The sequence below is a fragment of the Stenella coeruleoalba genome (assembly GCF_951394435.1).
Source record: "Stenella coeruleoalba genome assembly, chromosome: 3".
Classification (NCBI taxonomy): Eukaryota; Metazoa; Chordata; class Mammalia; order Artiodactyla; family Delphinidae; genus Stenella; species Stenella coeruleoalba.
Genome location: NC_137148.1, coordinates 24992864 through 25001766, shown reverse-complemented (window position 1 = coordinate 25001766; position 8903 = coordinate 24992864). Strand labels below are relative to the sequence as shown.

The 8903-nt window shown below is 34.2% G+C and overlaps 1 long non-coding RNA gene across 1 annotated transcript in view; it reads left to right on the top strand.

Moving 5' to 3' along the window:
• Positions 1–607: 607 nt before the first annotated feature.
• Positions 608–8903, top strand: part of LOC307184505 — a 52795-nt gene continuing 44499 nt past the window's right edge. Inside the window, exon 1 of the long non-coding RNA XR_013827734.1 lies at positions 608–1470. This is a non-coding gene — a long non-coding RNA (uncharacterized lncRNA). The remainder of the gene's footprint in view (positions 1471–8903) is intronic.

The window sequence follows — 8903 nt, the reverse complement described above, 5'->3', positions numbered from 1 at the left end:
TATTAAATATATTAGAACTAAAATTTCTTTTTTAGTTCATGTCTGACAAATAGGAATAAAAGAATAATAAGGGAAAACTCTAATAAAAAATAATTATTCTTTCTATTTGTGTCAGTGTTTCATTACTATTCAGATATTCTTTTTCAAATTGGAATATAGGTCATAGATAGCATTTTCAATTTCTATAGAAATGCAAGTTGCTGCCTCATTTTTTTTTATCCTTTTTTTCCTCCTGTTTCATTTCTGGAATAAGGTCTTTTGCAATATCAAGATCATCTTATATTCATTAGAAAAAACATATGTGATATTGTAAATGTCATTTATGTCAGCAGCAAGTTATTTTTTTCTATTCGCACTTATTCAGGGATTTAATTTATCATGTCATCTACCATCTGGTTTTCAGGAGAGATTTTTATTACATTTTAATAAAGAACATATTGAAGACAGCAATTTTTGTTGCTAAGTAAAGTATATAGGCATTCATGTTTTTCCCTGGTAACTTTTCATTGATAATCATTTGTCATTTAAAATATTGGTTACTCTATGTTTGCATGGAAAAACTCATATGATAGCTGAGTGTGTTTAAAATCATATTATGTATATGATATTACATATGGTACCTGTTAGTAAACGTATTTTTAAAATTTCAAAACCCTTTTATTTTTTTGTTTATAAATTGTTTGGAGAGAAATAGAAGTGTATCCTGGCATATGTGTCTTAAAGCTTTAACAAGTTTTTTCAAGTTCTTATTCAGCCAATACATAGTGTTCCTCAAAGAGAAGATCCTTTCCAAATCTATTACTTATTGTTCCCTTAATGAGAATAATCAATATTGACTCACTCCCAAAGAATCAGTATTAGGTCATCCCTTTGACGCTGTAATTTCCTGTAAACAGTACCTCCATTGTGATTAATCTATGGATGGATTCATAAGTCTAAAGTAGGATTTTAGTCACCGAAGTCTAGCCATATTTTAATGCATCTTCCTCTATAAAATGTTACTGACTTATGAAAATGCATTGTTCCAGGGGTTTTCTACTTAGAAAAATTTCATTGTAGTATTTTTGGAACATAGGGCAATGCCATCTTCTCTACAAAAATGAGATGTCTGTTATCTCTCTATTTTGCACTTCAGTTTCCTCTAATTCTGAGATCAAAACAATTGTCTGATTAAAGGAAAAAACAAGCAAAGGAAATAGCAACATTCATAGACTGCCCAGGCTTGCTTGTTTGCTTGCTTGCTTGCTAGATTGATTGATTGATTCATTCATTCATTCTCTGGAAATTTTGACATATTTTCCTTACTTTTCTCATTTGCTTTCAGTTCTGGAATACCGTGAGACAGTCAGATAGACATTGGGGAACCTTTGATCGCATTGTATTTAATTAGGGATACCAACAGGATCTTTTATGTTGAGAGGCCAGCGATGTGTAAAAACCCATGTTTAATGTGAAGCCTGACAAATTGCGGTGAGTATTTTTGGACAGCAGACCTAGCGGGCCCTGTGTTGTCTGTGCACTGTCAGCTTTTGGCTCAAAGAGAGTGGATTAACATAAAAAGAGAATCCTCCATTCCTGGGGCATGCCCGGAAAGCATGAATCTGCCTCTTTTGATTCTTTTTTTTCTGAGCTATGTCAGGTACAATATAAAACCATCTACAATTTATAGACTTCAGCTTTTTTTAAAAATTTGGCTTTAGATAGGTAGTGCCTTTCAGTTGTCCATGGGGTAAAATAATAATATCTATTCCCTCTGTATCATAGAATAGTCTTCCAAGGATTAATAAGCTAATGAGTTTAAATCACTTCGTGTTTCTCAGTGATATTACCATGTATTATAATATATCAAACTTTAACATATATAACCTCCAATGGGGAGACATAAAAACTCCTCTTTTTTAGGGAATTTTCAGTGCAAGTTATAGCTACAGAGTAATGAGTTTGATTTTTTTTTCCAGGTGAAGGGAAGTGTATGTTTATGATATTTCCCTATATGGTACCTAAAAATTGAGGTAGGACTTCTAAGTTTCAGTTTCTCCTAATCACTGTGGAAAGATTCAGGATCTAAATACATATGATCCCTGAACCCTGAAGTCAGGTAGCTCTGCAGCTTCTGTCAACCTTAGATATTATGTTCTTTGCCCTTACCAGGTGCCCTATTCCGAAGGTCCACTTCTGTGGGTGTGCCTCTCATCACACCCGGGGATGTTCTCCCACACCCCTGAGGGTATTGCTGGAGAATAAGTGTTATCTCCCCAAACACTGAGAGGACCTATAGACCTCAATCTCCTGGAACATCTGAAGACTCCCCCTTCCCTCTGCTTTAGGGGGATCATCCCTTCATAGGCACTGGTCACTCTTTCTAGAATAAATAGTCCTCCAACAAACAAGGTGATTAAAGTTCAAATTACCTAAAATTTAAAAAAAGAAATCCATCTGCAGTAAAACCAGGAACCCCGTCTCAGTCTGCATTCTGAGCAGCTTCCCTCTTATGCAGATAACTCTTCCAGCAGTCTGGCCTCCTAGATTCCTGGATGCCTGGCTACAACATTTATCTATGATTTACTTCAGTATCCTGTGCTCTGAATGCACATTATACTTGCAGGAATGAGGAGGAAAAGACTTTCTTAATCATTTGTCTACCCCTTTGTATTCTCTTTTTCCTAGTTTTACAAGCCTAACTGATGAGGGCCAAGATATGTGAAGACTCCTTCAGTTGGATTGCATTAGAATTTCATGATGTGTACAAATGCCCAAAGTTTCTTAGGAAATTCTAAACCTTTCTATGGCCACCCAACATTCTCATGCTTAGCACCAATTTGTTCATTACATTAAAAAAAAAATGACATGCCACCCAAGAAGGCATTCCTTGACCTCACCTTACCCCTGCACTCATCCGATTCTTGCATACATCAGTTTATTAACATATTTTCCTGTTTTATTTTTTCCTCCTTTTTCCATGTTATACCCCAATTTATTTTCTTTAATTTTATCCGTGATACCCTTCCTGTTTTTCCCTCCTCTTGGCTTTCTCCATTCATTATTCTTGACTTCCTTTATACTTTCAATCTTTTAAAAAACAGTTTATTTCCAGATTTTTGCCCAATTAGATATTATTTAGTTCTGTTAAATGTATATCTCTGTATGCTCAATACATGTAAATCAACTTGCCACACACTGTAGAATAACTGAGCAGCACATATTAGTTTTAAAAAATCTTCCTTTGATCTGGCTTCCACACTAAAAAGACCTTACAGATTTCATTTTTTCCCTACATCTCCAAATATCTTCAAATACTCACACTGTGTCCAGTTCTTCCTCCTAAAACTCTTTAACTCATTATTCTTTGGCTTTAGGCCCTACCTATCACCAAGAGAAACTATATTGAAGGTCCATAATGACCTCCTTCTTAAAAAACCTAACTTTTTAGATATCATTTTACTTTATATTTTGGATATCACTTTTGGATATCATTTTAAATTATATTTCTACTGCACATGACACTGTAGAACAAAGGTTATATTTAATACTATTTCTTTCTCTATTTCTGTGAAGGTGCACATTCTTGAATCTGCTTTTCCTGCACTTACCACTCCTCAGGTTCTCTACAGTTTTCTTGTTTTCACAATTCCCTCTGATACATTTTCTCTAAGGCATCTATTTGTGCACTGATTCCTTCATCCTATCCTAAGGGTTTTCTCTGGATTTTATCAACTTCCTCATGAGGCTTTAGATACAACCTTTATATATGTTTAGGCATCTTTCCAATTTGGATTATTTGCCTGTGTTCCTAATTTTCAAAATGACTGTCCATAGAGTATCTTCAATGAGTCTGCTTTAATCTGCCCTGCCACACAATATGCCCCAATCTGAGCTCATTATTTTCACAGAAATATTCCCCACTCATATTTACCATCTATATTAATGATATTATTACAGCCTCTGTGGTGGAAATCATTTGTCCCCATGACAAACACCTTCTGTATGCAACAAAGATCTGATGTGATTACACTTGAAATTATTTTATTTAAAAAGAAATGTAAACAGCCCCCCCTTTTTTTTTTACCAGATCAAAGTCATATAATTTTAGAGCTAAGGAACTTTAGAGATTATTAATTTCCCCATTGCTTAGATGAGTTTATAGGAGAACCCTGAAGCTTTGCTGGGGGAAAAAATTGTCTCCAAGTTAGTTAATTGCTAAGCTAGTTTTTTTTTTTTTTAATTTTTTTTTTTTTTTTCTTTGCGGTACGCGGGCCTCTCACTGTTGTGGCCTCTCCCGTCGCGGAGCACAGGCTCCGGACGCGCAAGCCCAGCGGCCATGGCCCACGGGCCCAGCCGCTCCGCGGCACGGGGGATCTTCCCGGACCGGGGTACGAACCCCTGTTCCCTGCATCAGGCAGGCGGACTCTCAACCACTGCGCCACCAGGGAAGCTCTGCTAAGCTAGTTTTAAACCAAGTTTCCCTTACTCCCAATCTGATGATTCTAATGTTCTTTCTACTGCCATAGTTTGTGAACTTGCCTCCTATCTTCCTAAGGATCCTCTAATAGATCTTTTACTCCATCCCCATTATTTGATTTATTAGACATTTATTTGACGCCTCTCAAATGTCATGCAATGAAGTATCCTTATTATTTTGCATATAAAATAATGCTATCATCTGTAGAAGAAAAATAATGACTCCTCAATTTTTAAAAATAAAATGATAATTCCTTGGAAAGGTGCTTTATGACCTGGTCACAGTCTTTTCCCGTTTCATTTCCTATTACTTTTCCCAGGTGCTCTACACTCGTTTCAAATAATCTGTTCTTTAGTGACACTATGAAATCTCACAACTCAATGTCTTTTCTTACACCTCTTGTTCCCTCAGGATCAAATGCCTTTCTTCTGATCCTGCAAAACAGTTTCCCTTCTTTCTTCAAAGTGAAGTGTGGACACCATTATAGCAAGGTGGTTAAAACCTCATGCTTTGGAATCACACAGCTCTGGGTTTGAATTCTGACACCGATACCAGCAATGTGACCTTAAATTAGTACCATAACAATGTTATGAGTGAGAGTTCAATTACTGGTAAATGGCCTTACTACTATTTACCTCACCAGAGTAGTATAAAGATTAGGCAAGATAAAGCATATAAAGATCTAGCATTGCTATTGCTATTAGGAGTAGAATTGGTAATATAGGAAGAATAAAGGAAAAAATAAAAGGAGGGTTAGTGGAGAAGGTGGTATTCTTAGTGTATTTAAGCCATTACTTTCTTTAGAGTTCATCTTTCCTTTTTTGTATTCCTAGTGCTTTTTATTTATTTATCTTTTAAAAAAAATTTCCAGCCTTTATTGCAGTTCTTTTTTAAAAAAAATTTTATTGAAGTATGGTTGATTTAAAATGTTGTGTTAGTTTCTGCTGTACAGCAAAGTGAATCAGTTATACATATACATATATCCACTCTTTTTTAGATTCTTTTCTCATATAGGTCATCACAGAGTATTGAGAAGAATTCCTTGTGCTATACAGTTATATCTCTTTTTTTTGTAGCCTATTCAAGTATTTCTTACAGATTTTAACAGGGCATATGTGTTGCAACTGTTTTATCATCAGTAACTTAAATTCAAGGAGAGTATTTTATTCAAATTTGAATATTACTCAGTGTCTAGTATATCATCTTGTATAGAGTAGGCTCTTAGGAAATATTGAAAGAATTAACACTAGGTGGCTCAGATAAAGGGTTATAGGAATTTATGGACTGCCTTAGGAAGAGAAGGATCTCTCACAGGATCAGATTCTAAGTGACTCTCTCGCACAGGATCAGTCTCTCAGTTTACAAAGTCAGGATGCTTTCTACTCTACATCAAAGCCTCTGTTGCTAGATATTAGAGGAAACAAAGTCAAGCTGACCATGTAACAAGAAATGGATGGCACAGCCTCCTCTCTGTTATTGGTTTGTGGTTGTTAGGCAACACTTTTCTTAGATTTCTCAACTGAGTGAAGATAAAAATACTGACTTATGCCAGTTAAATCCACAAAGACTGATGCTTTAAGCACAAATATGGACAATTAAAGCCCCCAGATGCACTAATTTGAGTAAATAAGCTTGCTTTTGCTGGAATTAACAATTGGTGGTAACTCTAGAGGCAGGTTGTGCTTACTTCATGCATTTATATCTGAATTTCAGGCATATGTAATGTGCATTTTAATATATGAAAGTGGTATGTGTCTTGACATTAATACCCTTGTGCTTTTATTTAATAAAATTGTTTCTTAGAAAATATCTTTGAAATATATCTTCAAAATTTATTACCCTTAAAGTGTGGATTGACTGATAATTATAAAAAAAATATTGTGTGGGTTTTACCGTCTACAATCTCTTCGGTTTTAGTATGTGCATCTTAAGGTTTCAAGTAGAAAAGGAGATTGTATATTCAAGAAAAAATTCTCCTAAGTTAAAAGCTTTTGAGTAGCAAATAGGAGATATTTGGGGGATGCCTTGATATTTTAAAATTATTTCTATTTTGTCAATGGAGATGTTTGGCTTCATTGTAAAGCAGTCAGATTTGGTTAACAGAATTCATTTAACTTAACCTTTCTTACATAATTTGTTTATATGTGATTAGAGTACCTATTTTCTTCATCAAGTTCAAGTTACCTCAGAAACATCCTTGATGGTAAATTTATCTTCAACAAGATAACAATAGTGATCTTAGATTTTTATTTATTACAGTTTGACAAGTATTTTCACATTTATTATATCATTCTAGCACTAAAACAATACTGTGAATAAATCATCCCTTTAAATAAGTGGAGAACCCAAGGCCCCCAGTAGTTAAGTGATTTGACCAAAGATAAATAACTAGTAAGTAAGCTATATAACTAGCAAAGCTTAAATTTGAAGTATGATTTTATAACTTAAACTATTTGTTCATTCAGCCTTTCATTTGTTCAGCAATTTTTTTTTCTTTTTTTTTTTTATGATCCAAGAACTACTTTAAGCATTGGGATTATATGAGGGAATAAACATAGATGAGGTAGATACTCTAGTTGCATTTACATGCTACCAAGGGAGGAAAGATAATAAATACCTTCATATAAAAAATAGTTCCATAAGTATAATAAAACTGAGTAATGTGAGGGTGGAGAATAGGGTTATTCTTGTATAAGAGAGTTCCAAAATACCTCTTTGATCTGAGAGACCATTAATGAAAAGAAAAAAAAGCCATCTACACTAAGACCTAGAAGGAAGAATTTATTTTATTTTTTCATAAGTATAAATGTTCTATATGCTAATTGCATATTTCTCTTGTTGTTTTTTCTTTGGGTACAGTCTAATATGAAGGTAGATGTAGTATTCACACATACATGGTCTAGGAAATGAGCAAATAAATATATGAGATATTTTCTCAATCATGTGGTGCAATATGCTAATAGATTAGGGTTTAAGATTATTCTTTCAGAATCTCTGATAGAACTTTGCTGTATTTTAGAGATGCTAATAAAATTAAAATAAATTCGAATGAAACAATTTCAAAAATGCTTGGAATTAAAATTATTTGCCTTTCAATGTAGAATTATATGAGAATACATCCAAATAAGACTTTGATGCTAATTTCCCCTAATATTCAACTAATATTAGAAAAGTTGTTAAATCACAGAATTATGGAACATAGTTTTAGAATCAATCTCAGAGGTCATCTAGTCCAAATCCCTGCAAGGTGAAGATACATATTTATTTTAACAAATCCAATCAAGTTGCTTTCCAGCAAAAGACCTTGATGATTTCTCATAATTCTTAGCATAAAGCTTGATGTCATTAATGTGGCTAATAAAGCCATGCATGGGAAGTGATTCTAAGTGACTCTCTCTTAACCCCATAGACAGGCCCCTTATATGATAACTAGGCTAGAAAGTTCTGTTTTCTAAGGCTACAGGGATTGTCTGCTTCCTTTGCAATAATCACTAAACTTAAAATATACACACACACACACACACACACTTTTTAAGTTAGTGAGAAAACGATGGCTAAACTTTGAACAACAACAAAAAAACCTTTTCTCTAAGTCTCAGATTCCTTATTTGAAAAATGAAGTTTCATTTATTTTTTCCTTTTTCCTTATTCAGGCAAATATTCTTTTCCTTTCATCTACTTTATGTTAAACATTATGAAATGATTACAGTACCACAGTGAACAACTTAGTTGGGATTTCTTCTCTCAAAAATCTTACATTCTATTTACACTCTCATTAGGGAGATAGATAATACCTATAGAAAAGAAAGTATGAATTAAACAAGTTGTTATTAAGGAAATAAATAGCTTTAGGAAATAGAGAAAAGCAGGCAGATGTTAAAGGCTGAGTTGAGGAGATGTTTAATTGATGTTAAGAGCCAGGGGAAGAATGTTACCAAGGAAAAGGAACAAGAGGAAAATTCCCATGTGGCACAGAGCTTAGTGCTTTCTGAGAAGTAGTAGAAAGCCATTGTGTTCAGAAGTTAGTGACAAAAGGCTATGTCATCAGTCATCAGATGAGGCTGGAGATGTTGGGAGAGCTCAGGTCAAGCATGAGGAGGTTTTAGGTTTAATTCTAAGAAAAAGCAAATCATCAGAAGTTTTTAGGCAAACGAATTCCACTCCATTTATATTTTTAAAGTGATTACTCAGATTGTGAGTAATTGATTAGGAAGCAAGGAAGCAAGCAATGGAACTGGAAAGACCAGTTCCGTGGTTATTGCGTTGTTTATGGGGATAGTGTGGAGGAAGGTTATGGCAGTTGATAGGAGATGTTGGTAGACTTGGGAAGCACTTTGGAGGTAGAATCAACAGAAATCGATACATAATATAAAGAAAAGGAACTAACAAATATGAACCCCCTCACTTCTGATTTTAATAAATAGATGAATGGTGGTATTAATCA